This window comes from Sinohyriopsis cumingii, chromosome 18, assembly GCF_028554795.1.
Source record: "Sinohyriopsis cumingii isolate HCF-2022 chromosome 18, ASM2855479v2, whole genome shotgun sequence".
NCBI lineage: Eukaryota > Metazoa > Mollusca > Bivalvia > Unionida > Unionidae > Sinohyriopsis > Sinohyriopsis cumingii.
Window position 1 is genome coordinate 70,722,653 of NC_142978.1, and position 19,962 is coordinate 70,742,614.

Genomic DNA, 19,962 nt, shown 5'->3' on the forward strand with positions numbered 1-19,962 from the left:
AAGTCATGTTTTTCTTCTTCCCTGTGTGTGTGTGTGTGTGTGTGTGTGTGTGTGTGTTGGTCTCTGTTTGTTCCTATAAAACTCCCTTTATCCCTATCAAATACACTCTACCTACCTGCCTACAGTAGCGCGTATTCAGGTCAGCCACTTGCAATACTGTTGCTATTTATCCCCTAGTGTCCAGTACAGTGACGTCACTGACGCTGGAAATTTTGAGACTATAAATATGGACTTGGGGGTTTTCCACAGGTTGTAGCTATACATATATACTAGAGTTCATAAACAGGAACGTCACTCAAGCTGAGGCTATAAAAAGATAGTAGGGTTTTCCAAAGGAATTTCCCACAAGTTGTAGCTATAAATAGATAGTGAGAGTTCATAGGAATTTCAGCTGATTATAGCTTTAAATAGATACATGGGTGTTTATCCACGATCGTCACACAAGTTGATATTGTAAGTAGTTACTAGGTTTATCCATTTTAGTCTAAACCATTGTAACTTAATTTTCGGGGATATGTTTATTCTCCTTTAAATTCTGGGACAATTTCGTCATTTTAGCGTTACTTTTAGTCACATCCATTTTGGCGTTGAGCTTTTCCTTGATTATAGCTATTTATAGCATAATTACAATTATGCAAATTTTTGAACACCCCAGCAAAATTTAAGGTCTTGGTAAATCTTTATATATAAATCTCAGGCTTGTACTAGTGTATGTCTGTCTCTGTCTCTGTTGTGTTTGGCCCTCTACCATCATTGTCCCTAGACAGGCCCTTAACAATTTCCCCATTGTCCCTAGACAGTCCCACCATGTTCAATTTTCCTTGTCGCTATATAGTCCCAAAATCTATATCCCATGTTAAATTCCCATTGTCCCTATATAGTCCCAAAATATATTCCCATGTTAAATTCCATTTTCCCTATAAAGCATCAAAAATTTTCCCATGTTAAATTCCCATTGTCCCTATAAGTCAAACCCCCTATTTTAACGTTAAAGTCCACTTGTCCCTTCATCGTCCCACTACACTACTTAAGTATGTCCTTTATGTATATGCAATCTGTAATTCAGATTATGTAACATCTACAAATCAATCGAACAGACATCGGCAGCATGTCTCTTATTAGTCACGGTATATCAAATAAGGAGGTACTAAGTGTGGTTGTTTGGTATAACGCGTGAAACATCTTCTACTAAGAACAAATGGGGCGTAAACCTCTCACTATACATTCTGCCTTCCATGTATATCAAGATGGAAAAGTATGTAAATGTATAAACTAAGCACGTGCGAATGACATAGGCAGATCTAGATTACGTCTTGAAAGAAAGCATTATGAGGTAATCTAAACGTTTACCTTTTTTTGTCACCAGAGTTTCTTTAATCATAAATAGTAAAATATATATTTTTACCCTCTTTCAATTATATCTGGATGCCAAGCAACAAGAGTAAGGCATAAAGTCTCCAGCGAGCTCTCATTTTATTTACAGGCCACTCGCACATCACAAGGAAGCCTCTGTAAGCCAGAGAAAGTCTCATTTTCATGATCAGCGCCAAAAGCTATCATCGACCAGTGTTGGATCAATTAGAGACATGTATTTCGAGGTCATATGCCACCGGCAATGCAGGAGATATCGCCTATCTTGTCATAGCGATAGTTGTGTGGGTTCTCACCAGGAGTACTACCACGGATGGCAAGGTCGGAGGCGTTTCAGTGCGACACCAGGCGCACATGTTTAAATCGCCTATATCAAGACCTCGATAAGGAATGTACCATTGACATGGTAGTGTGCATCATGCTGATAAAACACGTTGCCAGGCGTAGAAAAGACAAGGGTCGACGTATAGGAAAACATATTATCCATTAACTTTACCATTTCGAACACAAGCGATGTAGTTGTCCTTAATAGCGGTGTCTTCCCTTCCATAGATATGAGTTAGGTCATTATCGTTATATCATTACGTATCTCCAGGTATCCCCTCACATATCTATCGTAGTTTCTTAGCGGCCATTTGGAGCAACGCCTCCCACTTCTGAGCCTTTGTTTAGGATATTTATTTGTAGACAGATTCACCGTGCAACTTTTATAGCGAGCTTAAGGCGAATGGCAAGGCTCTTCCTCTACTCACGTATTCCGGCTATATGGCTTGTCGTCAGATATTTAGCCATCCTTCCTCAATGATATAATCGTCACAGACTGACTGCTTGCTAAAGCCTGATTTCGTGTTAAACGCATTTACGCGGAAAATGATGGCGTTGTTCTACTTCAGCATCATGTCATCCTCTTGGAGGCCTTCCAGACATGGCTTTACCACTTGCTGAATCTCAAGCTGTCACGTTGCATGCTGTGCGTAATGGCTGGTGGCGCTATCACTTATTGGAGAGAGAGAGGGATGGCTTCAAAAGTAGAACAAAATGGATGTCTCAGTATCGCAACAAGTTCGAGCTATTCCAAGCTTCCAACTGCCCATGGGTGTCACTGCAGCCCGGACCATTACTGGCGCGTTACCAAAACCACAAGCGCAATCGACAAAGACCAGATGATCATCATAAGATTCTCAATCAAAGGAGACAGACGACGTTATCGGTTATGGCATCCCAGTGCTGGCATTTACCATATCACTTAAGGAAGGATCTATGACGCTGGATTCTAACCACTCGATTATTAAAATTATCGTACGGAGATCGTCAAAAAAAATTCGGTTAAAAAATGTAGTTGAGATGTCCTATTTCAACCATGCCGTCATATGTGCCGTTTAGAAGGAAATGTGGATCATGGGTAAGGAGAGGGACAACAACTACCAGGTCATACAGACTGACATCTGTGCGATGATCCTGGCATCAACCAGCTGCGACGTAACACACACACACACACACACACACACACACATACACTTAGAACATTTAGGCGTGCAAACATTTAATGAGGAGATTTAAAGTCACATGCATTTAATTTATTCATCTGTGAAAATCATTTTAAAGACCTTTCGTCGGACCCATATTTTTAAGATTATTGTGACTTAGCTATTATTGAGATAGAAATAAGATATTCCATTCAGATTCATCCCTTCGGATCCAGCTGAAGAATATGTAAGGTGTACTTGTCTTTAATGAGCTGTCAAACGTGTTTTGTTTATTGGAAAGTCTACTAACATGCTGACCAAATTCACGTGGATTATTCTGAAGCATCAGATAAAATATAAATTCGGGGGCTTAAAATTCGTTATGTAAATTCAATGCAGCGTTAATCACCTAGTGTCATACTCCTAAATAGATTTCACCTTTTCAGTTCTACAAGTTAGAAATGTTTTAATACACACATTTTAAGCACTGTTGGAAAAAATTTCACCATCAACATAAATCTTGTGTAATTTAGCAAACTGTGATGTGGAATAATCAATCACGTATTGGACAAGTTATGGCTATGAATAAAGCAAGTTATCAAAGCTCAGGCCATTCGTAACTTGTATGCATGTCGACTATGTTCCTACTGAAACCAATTATATTCAGTACATTGGAACAAAACCTGTATTTTATATATTACAATATTTGTAGCTCTTTTCCAATTCTGAGCAGTTGATTTAGCTTGGAAAAACAATTGGTATGGATCAAAAGATGTTTACCATTATCGTCGTATGCCAAGTACCTGTTCTGAAGAATGTAAATTACAAAGGCTCTTATTTATACTTTCTGCCTTCAGTACATGAAGGATATCATTCTCAGATACAAACTTGGAACGTATTCCAGTGTATAATATTTTACAAAGGGTTTATAACATACATTCGTATTCTTTCTCCAAAATCGGTAGGGTATTCATTTCTTTTCAGAAACCAGCTGCGTTAGAATTGATTTTGTCGAAATCGATGTTTGATCTTGAACGTAAATAACTTTCTGCAGATAAGTAAGCTTATGTTGATTTTTATAAATCCATTATTAGATGTCAATACTAAGTAAAATCTTCACAACATTTGCTTCCAATCACATATAAATTGCTATAAAGACCTTATATCACATATGCAATGACTCAGCATTAATCTTTACCATACTTTATACAAGTCGTAGGACATCGTTTGAATATTTCTCAAGTTCTTAACATATATTAACGAAAGAACCAAAGTCACGATTTTAATTGAAAGTTTTATTCGAATCAATTATGGCATAAGTGCTTTGTCAAATTGTGGGACACATAACGCATTTTGAGAACAGTTTATATCTAGATGATAGCAATATCCTGAACATTCAACAGAAAAGAAACCAGCAAGGACGTTCTCAGTTCCGATGGCGCCATGGTAGCCAATTGCTCTCTGGGATAGACATCCGTTTCTCTACCTTGCACTGGTTGTGATCCCTACAAGATGAGTGTGGGAAAAAAAATAGTTTTAACAAATTCTTGAGTCAGATTCAGATTCATTATGTTCTTGTCATGAAAATGAGGGAGTCTCAAGTTGTTACACAAACAGTATTTATTCACACACGTTCTGAGTACACATCAATAAGCTTCCATGATAAATCGCGGCGCCCCCTGCCTCCAGGAGCAGTCCCTATCTAATGTTGCAGCTACTAAGGGGAGCAGTTATTAGTTAGAACTAGCAAGTAAACTACGATATGTCACATCTCCCCTCTTTTAAGATTATCTGAACATAAGATTTTGCTTATGAGTAGATAGGAAAAACAATGAATCAATTCCGCCAATATGAAAACATTAAAAAAGTAAGCAATGAATTTACTGTCTTTGTATCTGAACTGTCCACTGAAAGAATTTAACGGAATTGATTTATATAATAGGTTACTGTAAACTTGCACAGGATAGTCCTGATTCTAATACTATAGAAAAACCTAAAAGTCCAATTCTATTGAAATAATTCAGAAATGGAATACTAAACAACGCGTTGGCACATTTATAAAAGTCACTTTCTTAGACAAAATCACTGAATCTGGCTGGTTTTCGGACGACTCTCCCACTTAACGTCCGCACTGGAGTGTTTAGACTGTTGGGCCCATTGGGTACAGCTGGCTTGCTGGGGGTTGGCTGGACTGGGTCACGCTGGGTGGTACAATCATCAGATCGTGGCACGGGCTCCATGTTATTGAGAGACTTTGTGCTGGACTCCAAATGACTCCTAACAGGACACTGTGGGGACTCTGTTGCAATGTCTGTAGACGTATTTGTCTCGACTGGAAGTAGATTCTCAGGGCTCTCAAAATATTTCCAAGGAAAAAAGAATTAATCCTTTTGAAATCTAAATGATCTAAAGAAAGTTATAACTCAAAATATGGCTACAACTAAATAACTTGACATCAGTGTAAAAAGCCCAAAACTGAGAAATCTCTCTCAAAGCATCTCTATTAAAACTAACAAATGCGTAGTAATGGAAAAACCGGAATCGCGAAATCGAAAGGGGGTCACGTGATCGTGTTTATGTCACGTACACCAAAAATGATCCTGACGAAACCAATCATTTTAAAATAAAATAGAACTTGTTTATGAAAGTTGCTACAAATTCTGAAACAAGGTCAAGATTTAGATTAACACTTGGCGTTTACGAAATAATGATTCAGGTCAACTAATATTCTGGAAAAATATCATCTCCAGTGAATAAATTTACATTATAATAGCATATAATAGAATAATAAATTTAAAACTGACAAACAATTAAATTAAAATAAATATGAATTAAATCAGATATATGTAACAAAAGTAACATTTTAAATATAAAAACAATAATTGATTATATAAACGAAACAGGATCAAAAGGTGCCATGGTACTTTTCGATCAAGAAAAAGGTTTTGACCGATTAGAACACAGCTACATACAAAAAGTACTTGAAAAATTTAGCTACGGAACAAATTTCCGTAAGTGGACTGAAATCCTCTACACGGGAATAATCTCACGTGTACAGATAAATGGGAAATGCACGAAAGAATTTGATATACAAAGATCAGTGAGGCAAGGATGCCCACTGTCAATGCTAGTCTACGTAATAGCAATTGAAATTCTAAGCCACAGTATCCGAAATAACACGTAAATACAAGGTATTCAAATACCTAATCTCAAAGAAGAATTGAAAATGCTCCAACATTCTGATGATCGCACCAACTTTATAAAAGATGATAAATCTTACGTTTATTTACAGGAAGAATTTTAAAATTTCGGTAAAGCATCTGGTTCCAAAATAAATCATGACAAAACCGAAATACTAAAAAAAGTAACTGCCGCGGAAACCACCCAGGCCTACCTCCACACCTCCTGAGAGATAAAATGAAAGCTCTAGGAGTTTTCTTTGGCAAAAATAATGAACTAGAGAACTATAAACACTTAGTAAAAAGGATTAAAGACAATGCACATATCTGGGCTCTAACGCTACTATGCATCATGGAACGTACACAAGTAGCAAAAACATATCTTTACTCAAATATAAACTAGACCAATAAATCAATTGACACGAAAAATAAAAATCTGAATAAAATCGATAACGAGATAATAGACTACATAATGAGTTATAAAATGCACTACATTATTTGAGAAACATTATATAGAGCAAACAATAGAGAGGAGGCTGGAAACTGGGGATCCCCAGGCCTCTATTATTAGAGGTTTCAAATATAATTAATAGATCTTTTTAAAAGTACAACCTGAACCCAAAACAGCTTGGGAGGCATTACATATATACTGGTTTGGTTTCACAATAAGAAACAGACCGGAGATATATATGAATAACGACCTTACAAAAAAAAAAAAAACGAAGTTCCAAGACGATTTAGATATATAACAGAAATATTATTAAAGTATAGGGATAAAATAGAACTATGGCATCTAGACACAAAGATCACTTACCAATGGATAAGAGAAGACATAACTAAAAAATTAAAATATAGAGTAGAAAAGAATAACTGGGGGATAAACTGGACTCAGACTTGAGCAAATTGGGCAAAAGTATGGTCGTTACAATAAAAACAGTCTAATTTTTAAATATTTACACAACGCCTGGCTCACGGGAGAAGAAGCTGTTTGTCGTCGCATGAGTAGAACAATACCTAAATGTCCGCTATGCAAAATAGCAAACTTTACCAAACTACAAGCGATAGCCCAATGTGATGAAACTAAAAATATTTTTTTTTTAATCATAACCATGGAAATATGCAAAAAATACAAATATCATAGAAACAATATCATATATTTAGATGTAAAATATGAAAATAAGGTAATTTTAAAAATAATAGACTACATTATTAAAACTATGCTATCATGTGGTCAGGTAATAAGAATAATAAAGTAGTTGAAGGACTCATACTATACGGGGCGGGGGGAGATGGGAAGGGGGCTTCGGTTTACTGCCCATCTAAGGGTGCGTTCCGTCAAGCACGGTCTGGAGCCTCAGTTTCATCTCTCTCCTCACGGTTAAAAAATATTAAATAAAATTTTATAATGTACAAATCCACAGCCAAACATTCTATTATTGGATTTTAAAAAAATAACTTAAAATCTTAAGTTTTAATACTTATATAAATAAATTGCCTCGGAATTGCGTTTTCAATGTTAACGAACTTTATTTTAAAACATTCTAGAATTCTTTTAGCAAATGACATTAAGTTTTCAAGATTGACCGGATGCTTCTACTTCAAGCAATGTTTTGGGTTTTGTAACAATATGATCGTAAACTATTAAATCACAATTACCTCCGGATTTTGCAAACCAATACACAAACTAAAAATATGTCAATTCCTTATAATTTATAATTCAATTAAATTACAACATTAAATGTAAAGTGTTACGAGTGGGGGTGTTGAACGGGAACGAGGGGGTTTGTGAAGAGAGGCTTCGGTTTGCTACCCATTAGGGGTGTGCCACCGCCAGAGCGCGGGCTGGAGCCCTCACCTCATCCCTCAGCTCAGACATACGGCTCCGACTCCCCTTCAAAATAACTAAACTGCTGAAAAATTATAAGAACTTAGTATTCCTCTCTCTCTCTCTCTCTCTCTCTCTCTCTCTCTCTCTCACCAACACTCTTAAAATATAAAGAGTAACTCAACAGCATAGGACTAACAAAATACAAAATAGATTTTTTTTACTATTAGGAGGGAAACAGGAGACCTTCATGTGGATAAAGTACGATGCATAGACGTCGCAGGGCTATGTCATAAGGCGCTATGCGAAGTGGACAGGCCTGCGAAAGAGTTTCAGTAAAACCCACATGAAGTAAATAATACAATGCAAAAAAACACACGGGGACTAATAAGTTACCCTCTATTAACCAACTAACAAGTCTATAAAATATTTTGGAACTTCTTTTAGATTATAAATTAAATAATGGAGAGGAGGCCTAACTTGAATCAGGAGAAACACAAATAAATAAAGAAACTACGGACCCCGACTGGAATACAGCCTGTCTCATTTTGGAAATAGACCTTAATGCGAGAAACGCCACACTATAGCCACTCAGATAAAACACTAGGTTTAATTTTAATTCAAATTGTAGTAGATCGTTCATCTCGCCGAAATTCTAAATTGCAAACAATTTAAAAAATAACTAAATTTATTCCAGGACAAACAAATGAATTTGAAAACTCCATATAAAAATATATATTAAGACTACTGGGAAAAATTTGACAAATAGTTTTGCTGTCCCTACATACAGACTATATAGCATACACACACTATAGCATTGATACACATAGCATACACGGGACATAGGAGATCCTAGGCAAAGATCACTAAATATCAAGGATAGGAAATCTGAAAATGGGGATGAGACCCATGTTTCAGACTACTACCCTTTAGAAAACACTAGGAAACAATAAATACCCCGTCAAAATTTAGTTATAAACTAAAAATTTTATCAATTTTTTTTTTAAAATTTAAACAAGCGCACACATCTTGGGGGATACAAGAATACATGAAAACACTTTTTGGGGGGGTTAAGTGTGGGGGGGGGAAGGCATCTGTCTGGTGCACCCACCCACCCCCACCCCCCAAAAATTAAAAAAATTAAGCAATGCACGGTTATCGATAGTATGCAAAACTTATTATGCATAAGGAACGAATAAGTAAGTAATTTTTCAATAGTTAAACATATAATGTCATTTAGAATTTCGAATGTGACGCAGATTGGCCATACCTCAATCTTTCTGCCATCCTCCGTACCTACCTTGATGGTTGGATATATTCCCTTGGGCACGTTAATTCTTTTTGAAATACATCTGACTCCCTAACCTGTAACACATCTACTGTAAACTCATAAGTATTGCTTGGAATAATATTTAATTGTTTTGGATTCATCTGACGATTTCGCGTGGAAGCTGCTTTATTGCGTCAAACTGTTTACCTTAACACATTATCTTAGATATGAGAGAGAGACAAATAAACAAAGTAAATATTTTCCACATGGGTTCTCCTCCATTCAGCTCTATCGCCAGTACTTTTTAAGTGAGTCTGAGTTTCTTCACATCCTGTTGTAGCCTACCACATCCATCCATCTTTTCTTTTGCCGTCCACTGCTTCATTGTCCATACACTTCTGTCTGCACGATTCTTCTGATCCTTTCCACATGACCATACCACCTTAGTCTGGCCTCACGAACTTTGCCTGCGATACAATACAAGAAATGTATACGAAAAGATACAAGTTGTTGCTGTTTTAGTGTAATGAATGTAATGTCAAAGTGAAAGATTCAATTTAAGAAGACTCGTTACTTTTCAGTGGTAACGAATGTTGATACAATAGAAACAACACAAATTCCTTTAATCGGTTAATCGTCTCCTAAATTAATTGTAATATTTACCTCCTTGTAACTATTATATTTTAAAATCTTCGAGTAAATTTTTTAATTTCATTTTAATTGTATGGTACATTAAAGGCTGCGATATTTATTAATATTATTTTCCTCTTTGATATCGGTACATCAATTAATGCTGTCATTGGTTTCTTTTAAGTAACGAGTATGAAAGGAAGTTTTGGTGTAAACATGCTCACCTTTAGTTACAGTCCTTTCATGTAAACACGTTTCTTTTGATTCTTTCCTAACATTTTCTCCACTGAAACAATTTCCACGTGTTAATTCTCTAACCTAAAATTAGAATCAAAAGTATATGCCGGACATAAGGATGACAGCTGACACAGTCTGGCACAAGGGGCTTTTCATTAAACTTGCCCTATTGGGAATTACTGACAAAGTCTTCAGTGTAATTAAGGAAGCATAGTATAATATCTCTGACACTGGAACTATAAATGACACTAAATCTGAGCCTATACTTATCAGGCAAGGTTTTCGCCAAGGTGGGGTGCTTTCCATCCTTCTCTACCTGGTATATTTCAATAATATATTCAAATTTTACAATATTCCTAATTAGGAATAACCGTAGTACCTACATAAACACACACGTATATACATGCTGTCGTAGAAACAATATTGTCATAGTTTTCCTGCGTACCTCTGTAGGAATATCTGCTTGTTAGCAATTTTAACATTTTACTTGCACACTAATTCTTTGTTTCGATGTCGTAGATCTTATTTTCAAGAATAAGTATACAAAAATATCAATACTTAAAATTATATTTTATCAATCTCCACACAAAATTACAATAATAAGGAAGCAGGTCGAGCGAAAGTCCATATTTTAAATGACAGCTTGAAAAGAAGGAAATGCTCTGTCAAACTAGGATTTGAATAATTTCTTTCAGCTCTTTTTTATCTGAATATTTAATTTTATTTGTTTCTGTTTGGGGAAACAAAAACCTTTACGACGTAAACTTTACAGAATTAGGTCTCACTGGTGTTGAAATAAATAAATAAATAAATAAATAAATAATAAATAAATAAATAAATAATACTAAGAAGAAGAAGAAGAAGAAATCAATATTATTCGACGCGGTCATCATCATCATCATCAGTAGCAGCAGCAGCATACTTATCACCATCACACAACAGGAAGAAACACAAGTAAACAATGACAGTGATTTTAAATATCAGTGTGATGATATTTAAATCTTCCGAAACGATGATTCACGGTGACGCTTTCGGTAAACTAGTTATATCCTTCTCATTAGGTAGTTACTACATCCGGTAGGTAGCCGCAGGACAAACACAATATAGCATGGTTAAAACAATAAAGCATGCACAAATAACACACACGGTACATTAGATTAATTCTTGGCCACGATCACTGAGATTTAGGGGCCAAGATAAGGAAACCAGTCAAGAAACCTAGTGCGTGAAAAGGCAAGTATATGTCATAAAAATATCCTGGGAAGGAAATCAAGGGGACCAGCTCCAGAGATCTTGTGAGTGCGACCCACCATAAAATAATAAAATGCTAATAGCAAAAAACAACCCCTAAACAAAAATAAAACTTAATTTTTTTCTTCCAAATTCTTTTTGACTCTTTACAGTAAAACAAACACCTACACTAAGGGGGATACAGAAACCCATAAAAGCCTTTAAATTTTTCGGAGGGCTGTTGAAATAATCGATCGCCATAACATATGCACAAAAGAAAATGTACAACATAAATCTCATTTATATTCGTATTCCGCCTTAGTTATATCTTTTCGCGCTCTTTGAATGAAATTAATAATAGATACACCTTTTTCCCGGTAAAAACTATTCCAGGCATATATTCTTGTACAAAGACTAATACAGATTGTGTAATAATATCATATACAAGTATGTACAACACGTGACAGACAAATCACTATCCGGCATGCAGAACAAGTTAAATTTAACACTGTAACGACCTTGCACTAAACTCAGTTATTATCTCCCTTGTAATTTCTTGTTTTCTTTTTTCCATTTTTGCGTTTTCAAATAGCGTGCGAAGTGCGAAGTCACAAAAAATAATCTGTTGGTGAATATTTTGTTTTACAAAACCTTATTCATGAATCAGGATAACAATGTTTTCTGAACTTTGTTGGAAGACATAAAATTGTGTTTCTACTGCAAGTTGTAAATGAATTACAAACGTACATAGCCTAAAATACAGAAACATACAAAATGATCGCGTCTGCCTCTATTGTTTGGGTATGCATACTAGTGAACTCTATGTCAGCAACTTCGCATGAAATGATAACTTTTGTCACCATTATCTGGCATATTTCACATTTTGTGATGGGTGATTGTCTCAAAGCGCTATTGGTGTATATTGATTTGGATGTACCAAGGAAACTTAAAAAAAAAAAAAAAAAAACAATAATAAGAACTTTTCGACTAATTACTTCCCTCAGGTTATATTTACTCGTCATCATCATTCAAGTCCTTGAGATACTAATCATAAATGTCTTGTCCGTAACATCACGAATTTTAATTTTAGAAACCAGAAAATTATTTAATCATGAAATAGAAAACGCGATTTACTATTGATTGTTCGTTAACTTATTCGTATCAAATAATACATACATGCATGCATACATACATACATACGTACATACATATAAATCAAAGAATGAATACCGTGTTTTAATTCAATGATACTGATGCATACATACATACATACATACATACATACATACATATAAATCAAAGAATGAATACCGTGTTTTAATTCAATGATACTTATGCATGCATACATACATACATACATACATACATGCACATACATACATACATATATGCATACATACATACATCAAATAATACATACATACACACACACACATGCATACATATATACATACATTCATACACACACACACACACACACACATACATACATACATACATACATACATACATACATATATACATACATACATACATTAGGAAGTCATATAGATATGCATCAGATATATAATCAATCAAGATATTTAGGTACCTGATTATCATGTGTTCTGTGCTGTTTGACATTATAATATAATTTGAGTTTGACATTATAATATAATTTGAGTTTGACATTATAATAGAATATGTTATAATGTCAAACTCAAACAGCACAGAATATGTTATAATGTCAAACTCAAACAGCACAGAATATATCATAATGTCAAACTCAAACAGCACAGAATATATCATAATGTCAAACTCAAACAGCACAGAATATGTTATAATGTCAAACTCAAACAGCACAGAATATATCATAATGTCAAACTCAAACAGCACAGAATATATCATAATGTCAAACTCAAACAGCACAGAATATATCATAATGTCAAACTCAAACAGCACAGAATATATTATAATGTCAAACTCAAACAGCACAGAATATATTATAATGTCAAACCTTTTCCAGAACTTCCATCAAAATTAATGATACCGGTTTCAACACGGTTTGTTTGTTTTGGTAATTGATCGGATACAGCGTTGTAAAATCTAGTTGTGATATTTAAATACCAGAATCAATATTTTGATCACGTCCCATGAATGTCAGGTGGTAAATCAATATTATCATGTTTGACGATGACCACAGAGAGTGTTCAAAGTATCACCTGTTTTTAAAATTTCACCTTCTACCTCAATAAATGTTTCAGCGGGTAAGAAATATCTACTTGTATCCAAAACTTGCAGTTCGATTCGTCCACGCTGATTTGGCTCTCGTGCGTCATAAGAATACTACTCTCAATATAACTTGCACAGTTTGCCTGAACTATCATCGTATCTTATATAGCAAGTATTTTCTTTTAACCCTTAAACTCTAAGGCACAACAGCATACACTTCTGTGAAATAAATTATCGTCCACTAATATAATGAAATAATCTCTAATGTAACTTGTATGACAACTAACTTAGAAATTTTTTAGATGATTTCTAGTCCGTAACTGTTTTTATATCCGTACGCACTCAGACGTAAGCTGTTTTTATTAGTCTAAATAAGACTGAAATATCCTAATACTTTAAAAAGCTGGGCAACTCAAATATCACATTATAGGTTTTTCTAAAGCTGTATGCGACATCATTATTTACTTAAATTGGTAAATAGTTTAGCATGTTCCGCTTAAATCCATAGCGGCTTTTGTCTTTCTACTATCAATACTAATTTCTTGTACTATTTAATCTTTGAAAAACTATGCGTAATGTTTCTGACAATATCACGTTGTAACGGAGAATTAAAACTGTCCAACTTTCATAGCAAAATGGCAAAGTTTAACTTTCACAGAAAAATTTCAAAAATACGTTTTTGTGTGATAAATGTTGTCAAAATGATAAAACATTGATGTTTAGCTAAATCTACTGGTAAGTGAAGAGAAGATGGTTGAATTTCCCTAATGGTCGAACTTGTTAGCAATACTCCCCCCTCTAGATTAATTATTACCTCTGGACATGTGTTTTTGAATTATGTTAGTTTTTTTCAAGAGAAATTTGCGATGGTTAGTGACATGTGTTTTGTATTAAAGTGGGTGAGGAGGTTCTTGGCATTTTTTTTATATAATAATAAGATGTTGGAATACAGTATTTGATACGAAGAAAAGACCTGTGTGTTTTGTCTTAATATCTAGTATTTTATATTAAAATTTTTACAGTCTGGATTTGTAGTTGTTTTTTTTTTAAAAATCTAATGGGTGCCAACAGATTGCTGTGGTGCGTCTACTGGTCTGTTAGAGGGTTATATATATATTGGTTGGTTAGTTGGATTATAGTGGTTTTCGTTTTTTTTGAACATGTACCACTTGTTTATTCACGCACTGCGTGATTTTTAATTACACCTGGGGGAGGGAAAAGGAGCCTCATCCCCCAGGCTTTTATGTACTCACAGAGTACTTTTTAATTTAGCCACTCAGGTGTAGGACTAACTAGTCCTTAACAACCTGACTGAAAGGCTCATAAACATGAGTGGGAATAGTCACACCACACACTCATGTTTCTTAGTTGGATTGAAATGCCCCAGGTGTCAATCCAAGCAGTATGTGACGCCCGCTACGATTGGTCGGTAGCAATGACGTCACATTAGGACACCTGGTCTTGTGGCAGGTGGAAATCGTTCCACATACTGCCACGTGTACGTTGTCCGAGCGTGGTAAAGGAAGAAAGGTACTCGGAAAGCCAGCCATGGATGTCATGTACTCCCCAAAACGCCAGCACGTACTTATTCCAAATCATGTCCAGTTTTACTAACGGACAAAATATACCAATAATGTGTTAGCCACCTCTGTAATTAATCAAATCATAAGAGTTATAAATTTTGAATAAATTTTCCGAACAAGTTTGAATTTAGTGTACATAGTGTACATACTTATTGAAATTAAAAACCAATCGGTCAAGTCTAAACGACTTATAGCAGTTGAGTAACGCATGGTAAAAGAGTGTATGAGAATGTAAACGGCGGTACCAAAACAGATCAATTCAGATGTAAGATTAGTTGATCTAGGAGGGATACCAAGCCAAAATGGATCCCTATTAGATATTTACAGGCAATTTTAGTAGCCCTAAGAAGGGCTTTTTGTTTTTAGGCAAACGTTCCCCGTCTGTCCTCTGCTTCCCTGCATAGCTGGGCTGTTTTGCTTTCTTCGTTAGTTTCCCCAGGAAAGGCATTAACCATGAAGTTTAGCAATGTATTTAGCCGCCTCGGTCAGCTGGCGCAAGGAGAACTCTGAGTAAGCTTCATAATAGAACTGGCTCAAAATTCTGACTCCATAATGCCATTGTGCCGGTCGTGGTTTCTGTGTACCAAGAGAGCGCCAATTAATGTACTGGATTGCATTGACGAATCTGTCATTGTCATGTATCAGTCTTTACGCGGACGTGAATGAAAGCACTGCCATATTTCTGTTTGTGACAATTGCGTAAAGAAAAGAAGTTTCTATTCTCATCCTCTCTCTATTCCGATTTGAGCGATTTTCTAGCATTGCTATTTGGTATCCTCTTGAATCCTTGCACCCATGCCTCATATTTGTATGGTAATATCACAGATTAAAACAGACGCAAAGTGTTTGTATATGAGGACGTGTTAATAATAGCCAAAAACGTTACATTATTAATCTTTACACATTTATACACATGATATATCGAATTATAGGTTTCTCGTACTTCTAAATCGGTCAGTACAAAAAGATTTTAAACTGGAAAACAAAAATGCTTGCATTTTCATCTTAACCCTAACTCTAACCCTTTATATATGTATGTATGTATGTATGTATGTATGTATGTATGTATGTATGTGTTTTGATACAGCTAAATAAGTCACACATATCGTAAATATTGACAGATTTTGACAAATAAAATATCGATTCATAGGTTTCTCATAGTTCCAAATCGGTTTGTGACAATAAAGTTGTGTAAAAATAGAAAATAAAAGTTTGCATTTTCAACCGTATATCTATTCCGACGTTAGTTATTAAATATCAATAATTCACAGATTTCAGAAAAACTTAAGCGATTTTTATATAATAAGATATCGCTAGATGTTTTTGATGATTTTAAAAAGGTGGGAAGTATATAAAAAAATTGAGTATGTAAAATAAAAAGTTTGCAATTACTACTAAGTGTGGACTATCGCCAAGAATATATTTGTTAAAAAATAATCAATTTTTATAAATAAGATATCGGTATATATGTTTCGCATTTTATAAACGTTTGGCTGAATCAAATTTATTAATTATTGAGAATATAGATTACTCTTGAGTTGGAATGAAATTTCTAACAATACACGTTTGTTCTGTACAGGTATTATGTAATAGCACTTAGAGACACAGTCCTATCCTCCAGGGAACCTATACGAACCTCTAACCTCTAGGTGTAACGGTAAACTGAAATTCTGGTGTTTAATTATGTGGTAGACTAGTACTCTATGTATCCAAACCATAAACGCATATAGGTAGATACACAGTAACTGTGCCTAGAGAGGAATGTAATTAAGTGCTGAAAACGCATAGAAAGATACATTATAATTATTAGGAAGGTAAGCAAAGGTAAGCAAAGAGATGAGAAGAATACAAGATTGATAATCACACCCGGCTGCTCCAATTCATATCCTGTCGACGAAGGTAGTATTATCAGTACTAAAATCTGATTTCGTGTACCTTTTGGTTAAATGAACATCTTGCCATCTCACTATTTGTACCGGTAATGTTTGCACGGTTTGTTGTTCATGATTTGGTACAGTAATTTTAATTTACCAAACGCTACCCTAGATCTTAGAGGTACATGGAGAATTTGCACCATGGAGAAATCGCCTCGGGAGAAATCACTCAGTGGAGAGCTCGCACCATGGAGAAGTCGCATCAACCTATCTGAACAAGTCGCCCCATTGTGTTATATATATATATATATATATATATATATATATATATATATATATATATATATATATATATATATATATATATATATAAACACGCCACTTTTCTGCGCAAAGATACGTCATTTCTGTAAACATTGGATCACGTGTTGCAATTGGTCCAAAATCCAAATTGTATCAAGAAAGAACGATTGTCCTTTAATTTAGGTAATATTCATAAAATCTAAAACAATATCCCACATTTCTATTCTAAATGCATATGTAAATGTAATGTCTAACTGTCAACATGAAGACCCACCCAATGACCTTCTTCAACCCAGAAAAACCTATTTAATATTTATATTTTAGAATCATCCCGATAAATAAAGTATCTAAAGGATAGAAATGTTTTATTAAAATCAATCCTGCATCTTATTCCAAGTTTCTAATTTTGCAAGACTTTGTCCCACACCTACTTTATGGTCTGCTATTTAACTTGTCAACTTGCTGCTCGAGCGAGATTGTCAAGAAATTGCCGGGTGTATATTCTGGTTAAAATTTTGCAGTGATTTTTTTTGTTATTGTCATAATCCTTTTTAACACACTACATACTATTCATTGTTGTTCCTCTTCAACTTAATAACTTATTAAATTAATAAAATTCTGAACTTGTCCATTTTTTTTTTGATTTTTTTTGTTGAGGTTGTTGTAAAACTGTTTAAGTTTGCTTAGTATATCTTGCCACTTAGTGTCATTGTTAGATTGAAATTTCTAAAAATAGCTACAAACCTGACATGCTTCCTCGTTTAAAATGCTGACGGAATGAGTCTAAAGTAATTTATTCCATTTTCATAGCCCGATGCATAACCATTACATTTTTTCAAAGACATGCGCAGAACAGGCTGACATATCGTGAGTCATGAAAACACATGTGTAGTATTTCCAGAATTAGTATTATTTTGAACAGAATGTTCTGGTGACAACAGCGCATTTCAAACCGTAAGCATGTTAATACTTTATTTTAATTAATTCTTAATAAAAGTTAATTAGGACTTTCTCCGGTTTTTACACCTCACTAAGAATTCGACACAGATGATGGAGGGAGGGGGATTATGCACGTCAGTGAAGTTAGTGGACAAACAGATGGAGTGAAGCCTTCAGATAATTCACACGTATTTCAATTATTCTAACCTAGTTTTGTTTCTATTAAAAGGTATTCGGTGATATAATTAAGTTATTACTAAAATAAGATCAAAGTTTAAATTCCATTGTAAATATTGGGTCCATTTAAAATAAATAGTTAAAATAAATAGTTACAATGAAGGATCTGTTTTTGATGGATGGAGATAAAATTTATTCGGGAAATTAGGAAACTATTAAATAGTGTGATAGAGGATGTAATAAATGGGGCTGCCATGAATTTTGTACCATCTTGGAAACCAAAGATGATTATGGTGACAGTACTAAATAGCATCAACAACAGCAAACTGCAATTCTGAGATGACCGGTAATAATGGTCCGACATATACAGGGCACGCATCAACACTTGCAATCGAAAATCTCCAACCAGGTACGTCATTTCAACTTTTTTCGGCGGGGGGGGGGGGGGCAAAACTTTATTCATGCAAATATAAACGCGCTGGCTCAGGCTGAATAACAGATTAGAGAGATAGTAATAGCAGGGATGTCATTTCAATTTTTCAGCGGGGTGCAAAACTTGACGGGGTATTTAAGTTTTGTATATAGGCTACAGCAATTTTACAGCACATGCAAATTCGGTGGCATGCCCCCCTCCCCCAATGACGTCCCTGTCTCCAACCACCATAGGGCGACTTTTCCTGACACCTGGGACGAGTTCTCCCAAGGCGAGTTCTCCACTATTCGATTATAGATACATATATAGCGACCTTACCTAACCGGAAGCTACGCCAAACAGTGGAAGTCGGGGTAGACACAATACTGTGGAGTCACCCGATGAGCGGTTGTACCGGTAACAGGCGAATCGAATATCGCATTTCATGATATACAGGTTATACGCATCAAGTTCTTTAGTACAGTGAAATGGCATCTACTGTTGGAAGCACGGCTGTCGACCCAGCGGTTCCATGGTATAAAAAACCCACGTTGAGGAGTCGGTTTGAAGACACTGGTCAACAGTGAAATCATTACTGACTTGAAAAGGCCCTAATCTGTAGTATTTTGGTGTGCCGAATACGAATATAACCGTGAAAAATTTGTATTGGCTCTCGTTTTGAAGATATTCATATACCTCATTTTCTATGTTTCACTGTGTAAATTTCTCCAGTAGGACTGCAGCAACATCCGGAATAATGATGTAACATTGCATAATACCATCATGCTCACATCATCCACAGTTGATTGCATCATTTTCTGATGCAATGCAATACTAATGCCATGCGGCTGCTGAAGTAAGTTGACGTCAGCAGTGTACTATACATGTGTAGGCCTATTATACTAATGCCAGGCGGCTGCTGAAGCTGACGTAAGCAGTGTACTACATAAAGCCCAATCAGATAGGTTCAGCATTTAAAATATTTTAGACGTTGTGCGAGACAGTTCAAGCTACTGTTACATAAAACTTATTTTTTTATCCATTTACGTACAATAAAGAACAGTAATGCCTCGAAAGTGTGTTAATACCGCGGACAATTTTTGCTATATTTGTGGGGAAGTGACATTTGCCAACCAGAAGAAAAGTATCAATTCTCAAGTGAAGAAGGCATATCATCTTTACTTCGGATGCAAGGTTGGTGACCAAGACAAGCCTTGGGCTCCGCATATATGCTGTGCTACATGTACAACACAGC

At 35.2% G+C, this 19,962-nt stretch overlaps 1 long non-coding RNA gene across 2 annotated transcripts; it reads right to left on the reverse strand.

Moving 5' to 3' along the window:
* Nucleotides 1–4,117: 4,117 nt before the first annotated feature.
* LOC149776931 (uncharacterized) lies at nucleotides 4,118–19,272 on the reverse strand. Of its 2 annotated transcripts, none has more exons than XR_016416137.1 (3): nucleotides 19,047–19,272; nucleotides 9,457–9,578; nucleotides 4,118–5,169 (listed from the first exon to the last, which is right to left on the reverse strand). It is a non-coding gene; the product is annotated as an uncharacterized LOC149776931 (long non-coding RNA). The 2 variants fall into 2 exon arrangements; XR_016416138.1 differs by having other exon boundaries at nucleotides 9,413–9,578.
* Nucleotides 19,273–19,962: the final 690 nt, after the last annotated feature.